The 20,840-nt window shown below is 35.7% G+C and overlaps 1 long non-coding RNA gene across 1 annotated transcript; it reads left to right on the forward strand.

Annotated features, from left to right (window-relative positions):
* Nucleotides 1–15,501: 15,501 nt before the first annotated feature.
* On the forward strand, nt 15,502–18,103 carry LOC125593468. The gene is made up of 2 exons (XR_007329382.1): nt 15,502–15,860; nt 16,888–18,103. It is a non-coding gene; the product is annotated as an uncharacterized LOC125593468 (long non-coding RNA).
* The last annotated feature ends 2,737 nt before the right edge of the window (nt 18,104–20,840 follow it).

Below are 20,840 nucleotides of genomic sequence, written 5' to 3' on the forward strand. Positions count from 1 at the left end.
CTGCTGATGCTAATATAAACATTGCAAGATCACATGAGGTAGAAACAATGCTATTATCTTTGATGTCAAAGATCGAGATCCTTCTGAACTCGATATGGTATGAAAGAATATCTCCAACAATTTTTCAGCTATATGGGATGATGATGTTTCTTACCATAATTCATACGGAATACGCTGCATTTGTTTTCATTTTGTAACACATTTTGTCTATGTCAAATTAAATGTATTGAACTTTTAGCAGGAATCTTTCAAAAATATGTATAACTTCAAATCGAAAGGGAATTAATTTTTTTAATTATTGATCAATTATATATTGTAACATCTTAGGCAATCCCTTAGACTATATTTGCGAAATGATTTTGCCACATGTCTTTTCTACAATCAATTTCACAAAACAAATATGACAAGGCTACTGAAATTGATGACATGTCTTATATCTTAATATAACATGGACAATTGCATTTAATGTTAATTTATATTTTGGGTAAACTTCTTAAAATATGGTAATAACTAATATATTACATTTAATGTCAATTTATATTTTTGGAAATTTTTTTAGAATATGGAAATAACTCATAAATCATCATTAAAATAAATATATTCAAATATGGCATTATAAATTTCAAAATATAATTTAATTATATATTTTTTAATTATACAATTTTATTACTAAAATTTTCAAAAATGTATACAATTTTTTTAGAAAATTATAAAAATTTAATCGTAAAATCATTATTTTCTTATATATCTAAATTTTTTATAAATATTGTTTAATTTTAATTTTTGGTAATTATGCAACTTTTACAAATTTATTTAATATATTTAATTAAAATAAATAGATAGAAAAATCTATGTAAGATTATAATTTCAAATAATTTTTTTTTGTTGTTGTCATCAACTTTACAGACTCATATTGACTCTGTGAACCACACTGGGAGATCTTGATCCATGTGAACTTCAAAAGACGTTTCCTTCCTAGCACTGCGGGCTAAGCTATCCGCCTTGTTGTTCTGCGTTCTTGGTACATAGATAATCTCTGCTCGGAAAAAACTCTTTTTCAGGCTGTTTATATCTTCCAAATAACTTGCAAACGCTGGCCATTCTTCTGGTTCTGAAACCATCTTCACCAATTGAGAACAATTCGTTGCAAACGTAACCTGAAATTGTCGTAAGTTTTTCATGCATTCCATTGCCCATAGTAACGCTTCCATCTCTGCATGAAGAGGAGAGAGGGAAGCCCGGACATTCCTTGCCCCCATCAAACCCTCAAATCCTTCTAAGGTACTGTACCATCTTTGACCTGAAAAAATATCATTGTCTTTCCAGGAACCATCTGTAAAACACCATCTTCCTGGAATTGACGGAAGAGTCGTAGCCTCTACCTGTGGAGTCCTCTTTTTGTCATTCAATATTTGTGTCTCACCCCAGAGTTTTGATTCTGTTTCTGCCAGTTTAAGGGTATCCACATCCAGATTACTAAAGACTTTATTATTTCTTCCTTTCCAGATGTACTACAATATCCATGCAAACTGATGATCCTCCATCTGTGGAACAACTCTCCAAAAGAGATGATCCATGTTCACAAAGAGAGAGCTTGTTGGGAACATAGATGGATTTGTTGGAATCTTTGAAAGAGCCCATACCTGAAGTGCAGGAGGACATTAAAAAAAAAATGGTTGATCGATTCCTCCTCAGCTCCACATCTTGCACAACAGATATCTCCGGGTATTCCTCGCATATGCAAATTTTTCTTAACTGCTATGCACTCTGTCAGCAATTGCCATAGAAAATGCTTAATTTTCGGTGGACACCGTATTTTCCAACAATATGCCTTCAAAATATCCACTGTGGGTCCAAACACCAATGGTGGTCTTTCCTTATCTGGGTATATCCTTTCAACCTGATATCCAGATCTAACCGTATATTTTCCATTATTTGTGAAATGTCATCCTTCTTGATCTGCCATTCGAGTTCTACTCAGTGGTATACTTTCTATCAATTTCACATCATGTGGGTCCACCAAAGCCCGAAGCGCCGGCGCATTCCATCTTCGCAAATGAGGATCAATAAGAGAATCCACTGTAAGGTCTGGGTAAAGATTGTGTTGATTTTTATTAGCTGGTTTCGGGCGAGTGGTTGGGAGCCAAGGATCATTCCATACGGATATAGAGGACCATGTTCCACCCTTTTGATTAGTCCTTTACTTACCAGAGATCTAGCAGATACAATACTTCGCCAGCCATATGACGGAGAATATGAACGAATCGGATCTAGCGGTGATGCATTCCTGTAATACCGACCTTTAAAAACTCGAGAAAATAAAATATTTGGCTTCTCTATCAGCCGCCATAATTGTTTACCAAGCATCGCTGTGTTGAAATCAGTGATATCTTTAAACCCTAAACCTCCATCGTCCTTACTAATACATACTTTATCCCATGATTTTCAATGCATTCCTCTTGTATTACCGCCAGGGCTCCACCAAAATTGTGCTACCGCACTCGTCAGTTTTTTGGGTAAACGATAGCAACACATCACATGATTTGGCAAAGCCGTAATCACTGATTTGATGATCACTTTCTTTCCTCCTTTCGTAAAGAACTTAAAAGTCCAACCATTGACCCTATTATTTAGCCGATCCTGTACGAAGACAAAAACTTGTATCTTAGAACCCCAAGACTTTCCGGCAGTCCTAGATAAGTTCCCATCCCTCCCAAATTTTGTATGCCCAAAATATCTCTTAGCTCCTGTCTGATAGATTCTTTGATCTTGTGCCCAAATTGAATTGAAGACTTATCAAAGTTTATTAGTTGACCTGAAGCTATCTCATATTCCTTTAAAATCTTGAGAATGGTGTGACACTCTTCTTTTTGAGCTTTACAAAAAAAGAGACTATCGTCCGCAAAAAACAAATGTGATATTGAAGGGCATGCTCTGGCCACCTTTATTCCTGTTAATTGTTTCTCCCTCTCCGCCTTCTTAATATTTGCTATCAAAGCCTCGGTGCACAGAATAAATAAATAGGGAGATAAAGGATCTCCTTAACGTAAACTCCTTTGTGGCACAATGAGGCCCCGAGGTTGGCCATTTAAAAGGACCCGATATTGAACCGATGATATACACTCCATCATTAGTTTAATCCAATGATCATGAAACCCCATTTTCTGTAGTAATGCCTTAATAAACTCCCATTCTACCCTATCGTAGGCCTTACTCATATCCGTTTTGACTGCCATATACTTTCCTTTACACGCCTCATTAGTCCGTAATCCATGAAAAATTTCCTGTGCTATAAGAATATAATCAGAAATCAGTCGTCCTGCTACAAATGCCGATTGTGTTTCTGATACGAGAGAGGGTAGAAATAACTTCAAACGTTGACACAAAACCTTCGAAATAATTTTATACCCTACATTCCATAAACTGATAGGTCGCAACTCCGTCATCCTTGTAGGTCTCTCTGTCTTTGGAATCATACATATATTAGTAATATTTAACCTTGAATCCATTTCTCCAGAAACCAAAAAATCATTCACCATCTCCACCAAATCTCTCTTAATAATATGCCATGAGTGTTGAAAAAAGAGAGGTGTCATGCCATCCGGTCCTTGTGCCTTCTCTGGATGCATCATAAACATAGCCTCTCTGACCTCATCCTCTGTTGCTATCCTCAATGATCGTTGATTCATCTGTGGAGTTATGCCCGGTGTTACCTCTGAGAGAAAATCATCAAACTCCAATGGAGAAGTTGTAGTAAATAATTCTTCAAAATAGTCAACCGCAACTTTCTCTACTCCATTATTCTCTGTAATCCAATTTCCCTCAGCATCATATAGCCCTACGATCCTATTACAGACCCTTCGTTTCTTAGTTAAAGCGTGATAGAATTTTGTATTGAGGTCTCCAGATGAATACCACATATTTCTACTTTTCTGATGCCAGTACTCCTCTTCGTCCTTGTATGCCTCTTGCAACTTTCTAGACACCTCTATAATATCCTCCTGAGATCTAGTATCATCTGTTTGTACCTCTTCAAGAGCTTTCTGTAAGTCTGATCTTTTTTTTTTTCCCATAAGGTGGATTATTTTTCCTCCATTTGGCTATTTCATGGCGGCAATTACTAATTTTTGCCACTATACCAGTTCATGTTCCTTCACTATTATCGGACCATCCCATTGTAATTGATTCCAGAAGGCCTTCTTGTCCAACCCATCTCTTATCAAATCTAAACTGCCCTTTTCTCCTGAGAACTTTATCTTCTAAGTAAGCCACCACTGGGCGGTGATCCGATGCCACCATCCCTAAATATTCTGTATACGAACATGGGAATAGCGTGTGCCACTCCTCATTCGCTAATGCACGATCTAAATGACATCTAACCATTACTGCCCCTTTGCCTTTGCCTCTTCTTCCTTGCCATGACAACTTATTTCCTTTGGCAGGAAACTCCAGTAAACCATAATTCCTTATCATATTGTTAAAAGGAACAAATGAGTTCGCACTTCTCAAAGCTCCACCTTCTTTTTCATGATTTCATGTGATCTCATTTAAATCATCAATAATAAACCAAGGTTCGGATCGCGAAATTCCATATCTAGTTAAACGTTCCCACACTTGTTCTCGTAGGTCTTGCACTGGATCTCTATACACAAACGTCATATAGACCGTTTTCCCAAGAGCCACTGCTTCCACATCTATCATTCGATTACTTGAATATAAAACATTAACCTGATATTCATTATTGTAATAAATCGCTAGTCCACCACTTCGTCCCACTGGATCCACTGTGACTAGATTATCAAATCCGAAATGAGATTGAAATTTCTGGACAAACTCAAACTCTTGCTTTGTCTCCGATAAAAATAAAAAATACGGCTTATGTTTATGCCATATCTCCGTTAAATAACTTATAGTCCACTTACTTCCCATTCCTCGGCAATTCCAACTTAGTGCTCTCATTTAAAAAATATATAGAAAGGCTCCTTTGAGCTGTCTAAATTAGGTGTAATGATACCCTGAATTTTCCAACCCCCATAGTAAAAAGGCTCTCCGCCACGTTAATGCCTTCAAGCTTATTAACTTTACTATCTCCCCATCCCATAATAATTTTCCTTGAAACCTCCAAAGAAAACACTTGTGTGTCCGTTATGAAATAAAATATTAGAATGGTCTCTAGCTAACAACAAGTTCCTAATCTCCAACCGTCTCTTGTGATTCGTTATTCTTCCGAATACCATATAAGATCCCATTGAAACACCTCGAGCGTCCTCCGTAAAGCCTTTAATACGTAACAAAAATATCTGTCTAAAGTTATAATTTAAATAAATTATAAAAATCCTGCTCCATATCATGAGAAAGAAAATATTACACCAATTCATAAAACCCATTAAAAGTGATCCTTTGTGGCATCGGGGAAACTCCAAAACATAAGGCCATGATGATTTAAATCCCATAATACGTTCTTTATAAAAGAACTAAAACCATATGTGCAAGTACCCACTTTTGAACTCCATATCCAAGTCCAAAAGAATCTCTATATCCCACAACTCGCTGATGACCTCCATGTCCAAATCCAACTAATGCGCGATGTGGCCGTCTTCGGTTTGATGAGACCAGAGACCACATCTGCAAGCTCCTTCCGTGATCCATTTTCGGATTCCAAAAAACCTGAGAACCATCTAAAGACCAATATCTCTCCCTCCACCTAAATATATACCAGTACATTACCAAGTCTCTCACAGTCCATATCAACCATATCCAATGAGAGATACAAGAAACATCAAAAGCACCAAATTTGTTCCAACATAAAACCAGAACCAGATAAACTAGAAATACACAAACCAAACGGCCAACCCAATGCCATAAACCCCCAAACCCCAAAAACAAAATGTTCATATAGCTTATTGATAAAAAAGAACGAAAAACCCCAACCCCACCACAATACTTCCTGAGTCTTAATCCGCATAATCAATTAAACGGTTTGGAAGAGGAAAGTTTAGGGTTTAATGGGCCCTCATCCTTTGTCTGCCTTGCTCCATCTCCTCCTCCACGACACTTCCCTGGCTTAGCAGGAGCATTCTTTCGTGGTGGAAGCACTGCTGGACAAACCTCATCCTAGAGGTCCCTACTGCGATCGCCGTCGTTCTCTTGAACAAGGCCTTGCGTGCTCCTTTCTTCGTCTCCTCATCTCCTGCTTGAGTGCTCTGATCTCCAGTCCCCCCCTGCTAATGCTCCTCTCTCAGATCTCGTGATTGATACTCCGAATTCCCCATCTTCTCCTCAGATCGCGTGAAAATCCCGATCCATTGAAGCCCCCTCATTGTTCTAACCCCGTCATGCCATGTTCTCCTTCGAAAACCCTTGATTCCAATCATTCGTTATGTATCCCTCCAATCCTATCATAATGATAGAGATCAAGTCAACTCCCATAGACCCCCAGATCCCATTCGAAAATCAACATCAAACCCAAGAAACCCTAGAAACAGAAAGTCGCCGTCGCCATCGCAGAGAAAAAATCTTAAATTTAAATTCAACTTGATATATACATGCATATTCTTAAATATAATTTTATGCTTAATTAAATCAAATTTATATTAAAGTATTGATACGAAAAAAAAAATTTACAATATTAATAAAATTTTATTTTAAAAAATATTTTATATTTATCTGTTAAAAAATATTTTAAATTTTTTTACTGCACGTGCAGGAAGACATCTAATAATAATAATATGTATATAGATATAACAGCCTAACAAAAAAAAAAAAAAAAAGAAGATATAACAGCCTAAACCTAAAACTGTTTCTAAGAGGCTGATAAGAGGGAGTGAAAATAATTTCTGCAATGAAGATAAGAAAAGAAAGGTAGAAAAAAACTACGTAGTCCGCGTCAAGAAGTTCCACAACATATGGAGTTTTTCACTATAAGAAAACAGCGGTATTCTGACGGACATTCCGACGGAAAATGAAATCCTCGGAATATCCCGAGACATTCCGACGGAAAATTAAATCTTCGGAATATCCCGAGGAATTCCCGAAGATATTCCGAGGAAACACAAAATTTGGTTTCCTCGGAATATACCGACGGAATTCCGAAGAAATATCAATCCGTCGGAATATTCTTATGGAATACCGAGGAAAAATGTATTCCTCGGAAAAAACCGATGAATTCTGAGGATATATTATAGCCGTTGGAGAGCCGTTCGGGGATTTTAAAAATTCCGAGGAAATTCCGACGAACTAGCCGTTGGCGTCGGAATTTCCTCGGTCTGTCGGCAGGATTTCAACTATAAATACAAGCACCCTTCTTCCTCTTCATTCACTCCATATCTTCATCCTCCCTCTTACTCTCTTTACACACGAATTTGATTCATAAAAAACATGTCTTATTCAAATTATTTTCGTTCTTGGATCGATCGACCTCATTTGGATCCGAACACGAGATTGCTTACGGAAGAATACCAACGAGGTATAACCGAATTCATGGGGTTAGTTCACCGACAACCGGAAGCAAAAACAGGTATGTTAAGATGTCCTTGCTCTAATTGTAAAAATAGAAAGGTTATTAAAGAGTGGGATGTTTGGACTCATCTATATTTGAGTGGGTTTACACGAAGTTACAAAATTTGGTATCATCATGGGGAAACTGATTATGAACATGGTAGTACTAGCGAACCTCAGCCATCGGTTATATTAGAAGAACCAATTAGAACGGATGTAGATTATGGTGTAGGTACTGAGCAGATGGTAAATGATGATTTTAGAAGGGAAGATTTACCAAATGCACAAGCTAGGAGATTTTATGATATGTTGGATGCTGGAAAGCAACCATTGTACGAAGGTTGCAGAGATGGTCATTCAGCTTTATTATTTGCTACAAGATTGATGGACATTAAAACAGATTATAATTTGGCTGAAGACTGTGTGGATGCGATTGCTGATTTTGTAAAAGGTATTCTACCCGAGGATAATGTAGCTCCTGGTTCATACTACGAGGTTCAGAAACTCGTAGCTGGTCTTGGTTTATCGTATCAGGTAATAGATGTATGCAGCGACAACTGCATGATTTATTGGAGGGCGGATGAACAGCGGGTTACATGCAAATTTTGTGGGAAGCCTCGTTATAAAGATACGAGTGGAAGAGTTCCAGTGCCATATAAAAGGATGTGGTATTTGCCTTTGACGGAAAGGTTGCAGAGGTTGTATCTGTCTGAACGCACAGCGCAACCAATGAGATGGCATGCGGAGCACTCAACAGATGGTGAGATCAGACATCCTTCAGATGCAAAAGCGTGGAAGCATTTCCAATCAAAGTATCCCGACTTTGCGTATGAGAGAAGAAATGTCTACCTTGGATTATGTACTGATGGTTTTAGCCCGTTTGGCAAGAGTGGAAGACAGTATTCTCTATGGCCAGTCATTCTTACACCATACAACCTACTCCCAAACTTGTGCTTGCGACGAGAGTTTTTGTTTCTCTCGATTCTCGTTCCCGGACCAGAGCATCCTAAGAGATCACTTGATGTGTTTCTTCAGCCACTAATATATGAGTTGCAACAACTATGAGCTCAAGGTGCTGAAACATACGATGTTTTGTGTAAAGAAAACTTTCAAATGCAGACAGTACTAATGTGGACAATAAGTGATTTTTAAGCATATGGTATGTTATCTTGATGGACAACGCATGGAAGGCTATCATGTCCATATTGTCAAGATAACACTGATGCTTTCCAACTAAAACACGGAAGGAAAACGTGTTTGTTTGACTGTCACAGGAGATTCCTACCACCTGATCATCCATATCGTAGGAGTAGGAATTTGTTTACGAAGAACAAGAGGGTGTTTGACAGTCCACCTCCGGAAATTTGTGGGAAAGATTTGAAGACACAACTAAGAGATTTTGGTGTAGAAAGGACGCCAGATGTCGGTGGACATGAGCGTTTTCCGGTAGATGCTGTTGGAGACCTATATAACTGGCACAAAAAAAGTATTTTCTGGGATCTGCCATACTGGGAGGATCATCTGCTAAGGCATAATTTAGATGTCATGCATATTGAGAAGAACTTTTTTGACAATCTCATGAACACGATCCTTAATGTTCAAGGTAAAACAAAGGATAATTTGAAGTCAAGACTGGATTTAGTCGATATATGTGCTCGTTCAGAACTTCATGTTGATGAGAATGGTAAGGCTCCTTTTCCCATATACCGACTTGATGCAGAGGGAAAAGATGCGTTCTTTGATTGGATTTCAAACGATGTAGAATTTCCAGACGGTTACGCATCTAATTTACGTAACTGTATCGACAGAAAGGAAAGAAAGTTTACTGGCTTGAAAAGCCACGATTTCCATGTAATGATGCAGCGCCTCCTTCCGTTTGCCTTCAAGGAACTATTACCACGAAATGTTCATGAAGCAATTGCAGGGATAAGTGGTCTCTTCCGCGATTTATGCACGAGATCAGTGACTCTTGAAGTTATTGAAAATTTGAAGACTAACATAGCCGTGATTCAGTGCAACCTTGAGAAGATATTTCCTCCCTCATTTTTTGATGTTATGGAGCATCTTGTTATTCACCTGGCAAGAGAATTGGAACTTGGTGGTCCTGGGCAGTATAGATGGATGTATCTGTATGAGCGGTATATGTTCCATTTGAAGAAGATGGTGAAAAATTTAAGTAGGGTGGAAGGTTCTATAGTCGCACCGATGATCAATGAAGAAACTTCAAACTTTGCCGAGTACTACTTTCCAGCAGAAGTTCAGACCAAAAACAGATGACCTGCTCGGCATGATGATAGAGGCGAACGGGCAACATATCATGTTACGGTTCCAGACATTTTCACAGACGTTGGACGACTTAGCGGAAAACCAAAGGACCGTCGACTTACTGAGCAGGAGCGCAGTAATTTGCAAACATATTTGCTCACCAACTGCGAAGATGTTCTTTAATATGAGAGGTAAATAGATTAACTTACAAATTTTTATTTTAACAAGTTAAAATTTAAATCTTAATTAATTACACTATTGTCATCATATGTACAGGATTTTCATGGCAGAAAAGCGGTTCGAATATAGATACGCCACAGAGGACAAACTAGAAGAAATGAAGAAGAGAGAATTTGCTGGCTGGACGTTTACTTATGTGAGTGCTTTAAACAAATTAAAATATAATTTATCACATATTTATACTAATTCACATTTATTGATATAACATATATATGTGATATTAATAGGTGTCTGCTGGTTTAGCCAGAGGTGAAACATTTGACGATTGGATACGTGAGATGGTCATTGGACCAAACTTTGTTGTGAAGTCATATCCGAGATTTTGTACTCGAGGATATGCATTCATAACTCAGAAGAGGAGACGTTCAAGTACGACTTATGATGCTGGCATTTGTTCTGCATCAGGAGATGATGTATAATATGGACACATACATGAGATTTTGGAAATCAAGTATTTGGGCATGGTTGGAATGCGCTGTACTGTTTTCTATTGTGATTGGCACGACAACACTCTAGATCGAGGTGTGAGAACAGATGCATTTGGTGTTACATCAGTAAATTCGAGGCGAAAGCTGCAATATTATTATCCTTTCATTCTTGCTTCTTAGGCCGATCAGGTAATTAAATGTTAATTATTCAGAATGATTCATCATCATGTGTATTAATTTATAATTTTACTAATAATTTTTTAAATGTTACATGTTTGTTATATCAAGTACCCCCGGGTAAGGAACATAGATGATCCATGGGTTACTGTTACAAGACTCAACCCGAGAGGCCGAGTTCAGGGAAGTTCTGAGCTGGAAGACCCACTACAACCAAGCACATCCGGCAACTTAAGTGCAGCAGAAGATTTACCTGGAGTTGGCCTTGTAGTCGATTTAACCGACTTCGGAGAGGAAGCCGTCGTTCACGTAGAGGATGAACCAGTGATTGGAGAGTTTCACCAAGATCCATATTCAGATTCATCTGGTGATGATGACTCAGAAACAGACTAGCATCGACTTTTTTTTTTTTAATAGAAATACCGAGGAAATTCCGAGGGAAGATAGGTTTTCCTCGGAATTTCCTCGGAATAGACCTTGTCGATTTAGGGATTTGATTATAGAGTTTTTTTCCTCGGAATTTCCTCGGAATATTCCGACGGAATTCCGAGGAAGATAGGGGTTTCCTCGGAATTCTCTCGGAATATTCCGAGGAAATTCCGAGGAACTAGGAGTTTTTAACCGAAAACAACGTTTTGCGGATTGAATAACACGTATATAACCTTCATTACGTGTCTTAACCAGATTATGAAGTCAAACTTTGGTGTTTTACCCAATAACAAACATTTTTACGATTGCATGAACGAAAACCACACAACATAAGAGAAACACTTATACACTTTAATAAACGGTAAAAGGAATACTTACAATTTTTTGTTATTTTGTTATTTCATGGTTTATGATCATCTATACAAAGAATCCTCAATGGTATGTAGGGCTGGGCATAAAATCCGAAACCCGAAATCCGAACCGAATCCGAACCGAAAAACCCGATCCGTACCCGATCCGAAATGTAAAAAATACCTCAATGGATCTTGTAGGGTGTTACAAAATATATCCGAACCCGAAGTGTTATATACCGAATCCGAACGGGTAATCCGAAAACCCGAAAAACCCAAAAATCCGGAAATATATCCGAAGAAACCGATCCGAATGTCCAAATTAATATATAATATAAATATTTGAAACATGAATATGTATTTCAAATATTCAATTTCATATTTATTTGGATATGATATCTAACAATAACTATTTAAAATTTAAATAAATACCTTAAATACTCCATTATATTACAAAGAAGCATATATTTCTTATGTTTTACTTTTAAATTTTAGATTTTACTTTGGATATATCCGAACCGATCCGATATAATCCGAATTCGAATGATATGTGGTTACATTGGATATATTCGAACCGATCCGAAACCGAAGTGTTATATCCGAATCCGATCCTTACTTGTAAATTTACTAGAATGGGACCTAGGAGGTGTTACAAAATAGAACCGAAATCCGAAAAACCCGATCCGAACCCGAACGGGTACCCGAACGCCCATGCCTAATGGTATGCATTACAATTGTATAAGAAATGAAATACGACAAAAAAAACTGATGTTTTGAAACCCCAAACCGGGTAAACCAAGCCGCCAAATATTTCACGAAAATTGAATTAATGATTTCCGAGGAAATTCCGACGGAAATATTTAATTAGTCCGAGGAAATTCCGACGGACATTTTCCGTCGGACGCCTCATAACATTAGGTCGAACCAGATCTTCTTCCCCATTTCTCTCTTCTTCTCTCCGCCGTACGCCTCCTTATTCTCTCTCGCGATTTCTCTCTTCCTCTCTCCGCCAAACGCCCTAATCCTCCTCAATTTCAGTCACTGATCATGTATGAACCTTATCTCACTCTCTTAGGTTAGATTTGTTAGGTTTTTAAGTAGATTTGATGATTTTGGAATGATATTTATAGATTTTTGTTAGGGTGAATGGTAGGATTGTGTAAAATCGAGTTTGATTATGGTATTCACTTGATTTGGAATTTTGTTTTTAGTTTTTATTAATTTTGTGATTAAAAACTATTATTTGGAATTTTCGTTAAAAACATTTTTTTAACATTTTTATATATATAATATAAATTTCTATATTCATTTAACATTTTTAATATTATTAAAACTATTTTTTGTAATTATTAAAATATTTTTTATTTATTAAAACTATTTTTTGTAATTATTAAACATTTTTAATATTATTAAAACTATTTTTTTAATTATTAAACTATTTTTTATTTATTATAACTATTTTTTGTAATTATTAAACTATTTTTTGTAATTATTAAACTACTTTTTATTTATTAAAACTATTTCTTTGTAATTATTAAACTATTTTTTATTTATTAAAACTATTTTGTAATTATTAAACTATTTTTTATTTATTAAAACTATTTTTTGTAATTATTAAACATTTTATATATTATTAAAACTATTTTTTGTAATTATTAAACTATTTTTTATTTATTAAAACTATTTTTTGTAATTATTAAACTATTTTTTAATTATTAAAATTATTTCTTTGTAATTATTAAACTATTTTTTATTTATTAAAACTATTTTTTGTAAAACTATTTTTTTATTTGTGATTAAAAACTATTTTTCAAATATGTTTTTTTATTTATTAAAATTATTATAACTAATTTTTAAATATGTTTTTTTTTTAATTTACAGGTCTAATGATGATCAGACCCGGCCTCGACAGCGTCGTGGTCGTGGTGGTACGGGGAGCCAGTCTCGGGATTCCAACCAGATTCAGGATTATGCTTCGCCCCACAGCTCCTACCATACATTTCCCTCTCCATTCCCCGCTTCTGCTCCTCTCGTTCCCGCTGCTGTACCCGCTCCTGCTCCTCCGGGTCCTCCGGGTCCTCCGGGAGTGATGAGTGTTACGGAGTTGGTTCGACAGCCCGGTCGTGACCGTCTTCCCTATCTCACTCCGTATCCACATGGACGGGGTCAAACATGGTAATTAAACGTATTTTTTTTTCATTAAAATTTGATTCATTATTAATAATTTGTTCTTTTTATTAGGGTTCAACCGATCCGGGAACGGGATCAGCGCATGGATCAACCGTATGATGTACTCGGCGCTCGACAAGGGACATCCGACTTTCACTGACTTCCCTACCGAGAAGCAGCATCTGTGGTTTCGTTAGTTTGCGGTAAGTATTCTAATTTTTTAGTTATATTTTTAATCTTTAATATAAATTTTCCACTAATTGTGTTTTTTTTAGCAAGAATTCAACTGGAATTCCGATGAGACGCTCTTTATCTATCACCACTTCGTCCATAAAGTTATGGACAACTATGAGAAGCAGATCCACGAGGGGAAGAAGAAGTGGAAAATCAACAAGGTTGTTTTTAATTTATTAAACAATTTTTTAATTTATTAAACAATTTTTTAATTTATTAAACTATTTTTTTATTTTTAAAAGGTCCCAAAGTCGATCAACAACACGGTCTGGACGAAGTTGTGTGGGCATTGGGATAAGGAAGAGACGAAAGAAACTTCTTCCACCAACTCCACCAACCGCAGGAGCGACCGTAAAGGGAAGGGCGTCTTCAAGCATAACTTGGGTGCTCAATCTATTGCCACTCTGGGGGATCGAATGGTAAGTTCAGCCGCTTTTTCTTCAATTATTTAAGTTTTGAAATTTTATTTTTTGTGCATTTCTTCTAATTTCTAATGTTTTTTTAATTTATGTTTTTTTCAAGGCGGAAGAAAATGATGGCGAGCCGGTTGATGATCTCGCCCTAATGAAGAGGGCGTATACCAACAAGAAGACCAGCCAGATTGATGACGGTCTTGTGAGGGAAGTGGTCACCCTGGTCCAAACTCAGGTGCAAGACGAAGTGTCTCAGCTTCAAACCGAGGATGACGATTCGACGGCTTCGACCAACTTGTCCCGGTTTCGAATCAACGAAATCGTTGAATCGGTAAGTTTTTTTTTTAAAGTTCAATTCATTTATTTCTTGATTTTTATTTTATCATCTTTTTATATTATTTAAATTTGGCTATTTTCTATTTCAGTCGGTTCCAAAGAAGAAGGGACGTTTGGTCGGTTTGGGTCGTCGCACCCGGTCGGTTCCTCCTTCTTCTGTACCACAGCCCTTTGTTGATCCAGAAGTACTTACGGCTCAGTTGAAGGACAAGGATGATCGCATATCTTTGTTGGGGACCCAGATGGCGGCTCAACAAGCGGGCTATGAGGCACAGAAGAGGCTGAACCAGCAAATGATGGAGATGATGCAGATGATGTACCCGAACGAGGTCTTCCCGAACGTGCAAGACCCGTAGTTTTTTTTTTCAAAAACTCGGAATGTTTTATTTTTATTTGTACAACTTTGAATATTATCTAATATGTTTTCAATTTTAATTTTAATTTTATATTTTCGAATTTAAATTGCAAAAATTTTATTTTTTTAAAAAAAATAATTTTTTTTTGAAATTCCGAGGAAATGAACCCTCAGAAATTTCCGACGAACATTTCCTCGGAATATACCGAGGGACTCCTTCTTCGGAATATACCGAGGGACTCATTCCTCGGAATTTTCCGAGGGCTCCTTCCTCGGAAATTCCCGATGAAAATTCTGAGGAACATTTCGTCGGAACTTCTGAGGATTGGACCATCGGAAAGTCCATCGAAATATCCCGAGGAAATTCTCCCTCGGTATATTCTGAGGACCTTTCCGACAAACTGGTGGTCCTCGGAGTTTCCTCGGAAATTCATTTCCCCGGAATTCCGTCGGAAATTTCCGAGGGATTTCCGAGGAAAAATGAATTTCCGAGGAGTTATTTCCGAGGACTTGTTTCGTCGGTATGTCGTCGGAATAACGTTATTCCGACGACGTACCGACGATTTTTTTCTCTCGGTATGCTGCTGTTTTCTTGTAGTGTTTCTGTGGAGAGTTAAGAGGAAGACGAGTACAGCGTTGTCTGTGGTGAGTTGAAAAGTCTGAACCATCGATTATGATATTGATGGGCAAGAAGACACACAACAAGTTGCTGCGAGTACAAATATGGAAGACGAGTATACCACACAGTTACGTAGTTTCCTTGTTGTCTGTGGAGAGTTGTAAAGTCTGAATCATAGAATGTGAGGTTAATGGATAAGAAGATACACCACAAGTTGCGAGAAATCTAAGAAAAATACCTGAAGAACGGGATATTTTAACTTTGAAAACATAAACCTAAATCTTTTTGTTTGGAGGAACGAAAGAGCTAGGAATTAATCTCTCTATTCTTCCCAGGCGGCATCAAGAGGTTAGTCATTTTTCTTTTAATGTTATCGATCTGGTTTCTTTTCTTTTCTTTTTTTCCTTAGCAAATTTCTTTGGTTGCTGTGAATAAGATCTCTATTTTCTTTTGTTTATTTATTTCTCTCAAGTCTTCACAGTAAAACATTGTCCTTAGAAATTTCTGGTAGTTTGATTGGTGCTATTATTTGCAAATAAATGTGAATTTCATCTTTAAAGACATTTACGTATGAAGCGCGTTAATTAGCTAGTGTCTCAGCTAGAACAACATATACTAAGATCAATGTGTAATACAAAATTCATCATCATTTGTAATAGAGGATTCTCTATAAACAGAATCATCGTTCGAACAAAAAAGACTGCATCACATATATGCAGGAAAATGATGGGCGAAGAAGTTAAACCACAAAATGTCATGCTTAAACTATAAACAGAGATTCTGACCCAAAAAAAAAAACTATAAACATGAGTGATAATTATTAGACACAAAGTGTATCGTTAGTTTGAAGGGATCCTAATCAGTATATAAGATAGATGAGACAATCTACTTATCACCAATTGGTTTTAGGTTGGAAGTTCATCTAACTTAAAATTGTATTAGAGCCACAATGATCTAACGATTGGTTCCGTTCCTGTTTTTTTTTTGCTCTTCAAGCCACAGATCTTCTTTATTTTTTCGTTTTCAAGCCATTGAGCCTCTTTTTATGTTATTTTTATCAAACTAAATGTTTTCACTATTCAGGTTCATCATGAACCCTTGAATCTAAGCCATCGAGCTTCTCATTGTCCAAGCCTATTATAAACTTCTGAATCCAGGCCTAGTTCTACAATTCAAGCATATCACATGCCTCTGGATTCTAAAACCATTTTAGTCATTTAATTTTTGTTTCTTTTGCAAAAAATAAAAAAAAAAACAGTTTTCTCCTATAAAAGAAAAAAAATAAAAGTTTTATATTTTCTGAAAACTTATTAGCTATTTATTTAAATTTTTGTTATTTAAATTTTCTTTAAAAAAAAAAATCTTCTTCGTCCAGAGCACAATCTCCATGGCAACTCTAGGCTTTTTAACGTTTGCGGCAACTCAAGTCACTTAAGGATGCCTAACAACGAGATCTTTGATCTCTGCTCCTTACTCAACAAGCATCATATCGCTTCATTTTAAATCAGTAATCACCACCATCACCACAAATGATCACCTCCCACCATCACCACTGGCCGTTGGTACACTGGATCTACTAACCTTGGATCTCAATCACCGTCACAAGATCAGCCGATCTTCGCATGAGCTTTCCGAAATCTCTTTGCGCAAGCGTGGGTCTCAAGCCTTACACTCCGGACGAGTCTACAATCTGCATATTCATCTACACCACCTTGTTTCGCACCAGCCTCCATCTACAGGTCCATCTCTCTCAGTGTCAAGCAAATTAGCCACCATAACTCACATGTTCCTATCACTACTTCGAATCTGCAAGTCAATCTCAAGCCGTTGCTTCCGTTTACACTTTATCCGCCTTGAGCTTGAGGGGCGTATAGAAAGATGTTGAAGATATTGGAGTAGAACCTCTATAAATTAATAATGTTGGAATTTTAAAATTTTATTAATTTATAGAGATACTAATTTACAAAAATTTCTTTTTTTTAGATTTTTGTCAATTTTTAAATATTTTTATTAATAAAATAAAAAAAATATTTGATTTTACCGTATATAAATTATTTAAATTTTAGAACATTGATTTTCATATTATTGTATTATCTTATTTGGTGTATATTGTTATGTTTCATAGAATTGTTACGTGGTTTTCGATATAATTTACTAAATATTATTAAAAAATAAAAAAAATAAAAGTATTTTCATTGTGAATATAAAACCAACAATATAATGTTTAGTTTATGATAGTTTGTACTTATATAAAACATATATAGAATATATTATTAATTTATGATTTTAATGGGACTATATATTTACATGGGAGTTTGAAAAATATTATTTTCTTATTATTTTATCGATTTGTGTCATATTTTACACCGGCCCAAGTTGGAACCGACGAAATTTATTAATTTATAGAGATTATTAATTTATCGAGTATTAATTCATAGATGTTTCACTGTATATCATAATTATGATGTATATGTTTTTATTATTAGATTCTCGTATATTTATATCTAGTCTAGTTTAAGTAATCATAGTAGTATATAAACGTGTGTAATATAAAGCTAAGGATTATGAGAGTAAATACAATATTCTTCCCATCTTCCCATCTTCTACTCTCATCATTCTCAATACTAATTATGAAAATATATGATAATTTCATAAGAAACAAAACAAAAATCTAAGTGGCCCTAAGCAGATGCTTCTCTTGCTTCCGCCATAGGCCAGCCCTGCATATATGGCTGAAGCTTCACATAGACTGCATCACCTATTCCAAAACTTCTATCACTGTGATATCTATCAGCAATCTGTTTCATTCAGTTCTTTCAACTTTGCTACAGGATCATCTAACACACCTCCTCAAATCCTTCTATGAGCAGATTCTTATACGTTATCCAATTCCTAACAACTTTGTAATCTTCTTCTTGTAATAATGATTGATGCCATGTTTCTGGTATCCCATAAAACTGGATGGAAGCAATTCCAACTTTTGATTCTTCAAGAGTTTTTTACCGGTTAAGAATAATTTGTTCAACCTTGCGAAACCATTCCTTAACTTTTTTTTTCCTTTTAGGTATTGCGAATACCTGGGTGATTCCTACGAAGATATCAATATTTTCATTTTCAACGTTAATTTTAAGCGTCCAGCATTTTCTTTCTCAAACTTTATAGCACCGTATATTCCATAGTGGACCATCTCCAATGTATTCTTCTAATTTTACCTCTAAAATAGAAGAACTTTATAATAGAGATGAGTTTTACTCCAATGTATTTCTCTCAAATAGAGATCTCTACATATAGAGCAAAATACAGAGGAATGCTATTTTTTACTCTATAAATACAGAAAAAATAGCAATCTCTATTTTAGAGGCAAAAATAGAGATGGTCTAAAATAGAGATGGGTTAGAATGGTTTTGGCTCGAAATGCTATTATAGAGGTAGAAATAGAAGTGGGTTAGAGATGCTCTAAACAAAAATTCAAAAATACTACATGAAATTTATGCGTTGTGCTCTTTCCTTCCCAAACTTTATACTAGTGCATATTCCATATTTAATTAAAAAATAATTTAAAAATATTTCATGAACTTTCAAAATCGTGCTTATATATACACTGACCGTCAAGGTGTTAGTCATCCGTTAGTTTATCAAAAAGACATCATTTTTGATAACTACTACACAAACTCTCAAAATCGTGCTTATATATATATTGATTGTCAAATTTTAAAATAAAGTTTTTTTTTAAATGTAATTAATTTAAAATATTTCTTTAATGGTATTTTAAAATGTAACTTTATATAAATAAAGAACACAGAGTTCAAAACTTTACAATATAATTCAATTTTTTAGCAATAATATAAAGTAAATATTTAAATTAATAATAAATAATTAAAATATGTAAAACAATGATTTTTAAAGTTAAATTAAAAAATATAAATAACAATTTATTTATTTGATAAAACTAAAAAAATAAAAACTTGATAACATTTATTTGATTAAACTAAAACTTATATATAAATTAATGTTTACACAATTTATACAAGAACGTTACTTTGTCTAACAGCTAATATGCTCTTACTTGTCCACTTGTGTAAGAGTTCAAACCTCCAAGAAAATTAATTTTTAGTTTTACAAAATTTATCCAAAACAATGCTGTTTTCATAAATTAACAGATGACTAACACTCCGATAGTCAATTTATATAAGCGTGATTTTGTTAATAACATTGATTTATACGGTCAATTCATATAAGCTGTTTTAACATCATGTGATTGAACATAATAAGCCAGAGGGTTCTGAAAACTTCTCCAAATTGAGAAGAAGAGGAGATCTTCTCCATATGTTTACAAAATCTCAATGGCTTCTCCAGAACTCAGAAAAGAAAAGAAAAGTGAATATAATACATAAAAATACGAGTTTTCTTGATTTAATATGTATTCGGGTATAAATGCTATTCTTTTGTCGGATTCTGGTTGGTTCATGTTAAGTGGATTTGCAACACACGAGATCAGTCAATCTACAAAACATGGACCGGTCTATGTTACGATTTCAGCCTGTGAATCTCAAACCTAAGCAATCAACTTGTTACTTGTAAGTTAAGCTTAATGAACACAAGCAACTTTAACGAGTTCCCGACCTCTAACCGGTACGTCTCGTGGGAGAACTCTTGCTCCAAACTCTACTAGATCCATAAGAGTTTACAAGAACCAATCACTTATAGAACTGTGATGGTTAAGAAACACCAAGAAGACGCAATTAGTCTCAAGGCCTTTAAGCTAGAACAATATGAGCTCAACAATGTTCTTTATGCTTATACTAATGTCTATGCCTCTCTTGTGCAACTTGTATCTCAATAAGAGTTTACAAGAACCAATCAATTATAGAACCGTGATGGTTTAGAAACACCAAGAAGACACGATTAGTCTCAAGGCCTTTAAGCTAGAACAATATGAGCTCAACAATGTTCTCTATGCTTATACTAATGTCTATGTCTCTCTCGTGCAACTTGTCTCGATCTCTTGTGCCTGAAGAAGAAGAACCGTGTCTTGTAACTTGACCTAACACACTTGTTATGTTGCACTTAACCTAATGGGCTTCGTCTATTAAGTCCATAGATTGTCCGTGTGTAACTTGTGCAAACCAGCCCAACATTGAACAAGTCTGATGGACTTTGACCAAACCTCACAAAACTTCACATGTTTGGCCTAAGTCCATAACCCTTGCTTCTCTGATGACACTTCCTTGTCTCTGTCTCTTCTCACTTGTGACGACCCTGAGAAAGTCACCACCTTCTCTCTTCGTATTCCTTCTCTCATCTCGGATGAGTTACCGATTTGCCTCC

Source organism: Brassica napus, chromosome C9, assembly GCF_020379485.1.
Source record: "Brassica napus cultivar Da-Ae chromosome C9, Da-Ae, whole genome shotgun sequence".
Lineage (NCBI taxonomy): Eukaryota > Viridiplantae > Streptophyta > Magnoliopsida > Brassicales > Brassicaceae > Brassica > Brassica napus.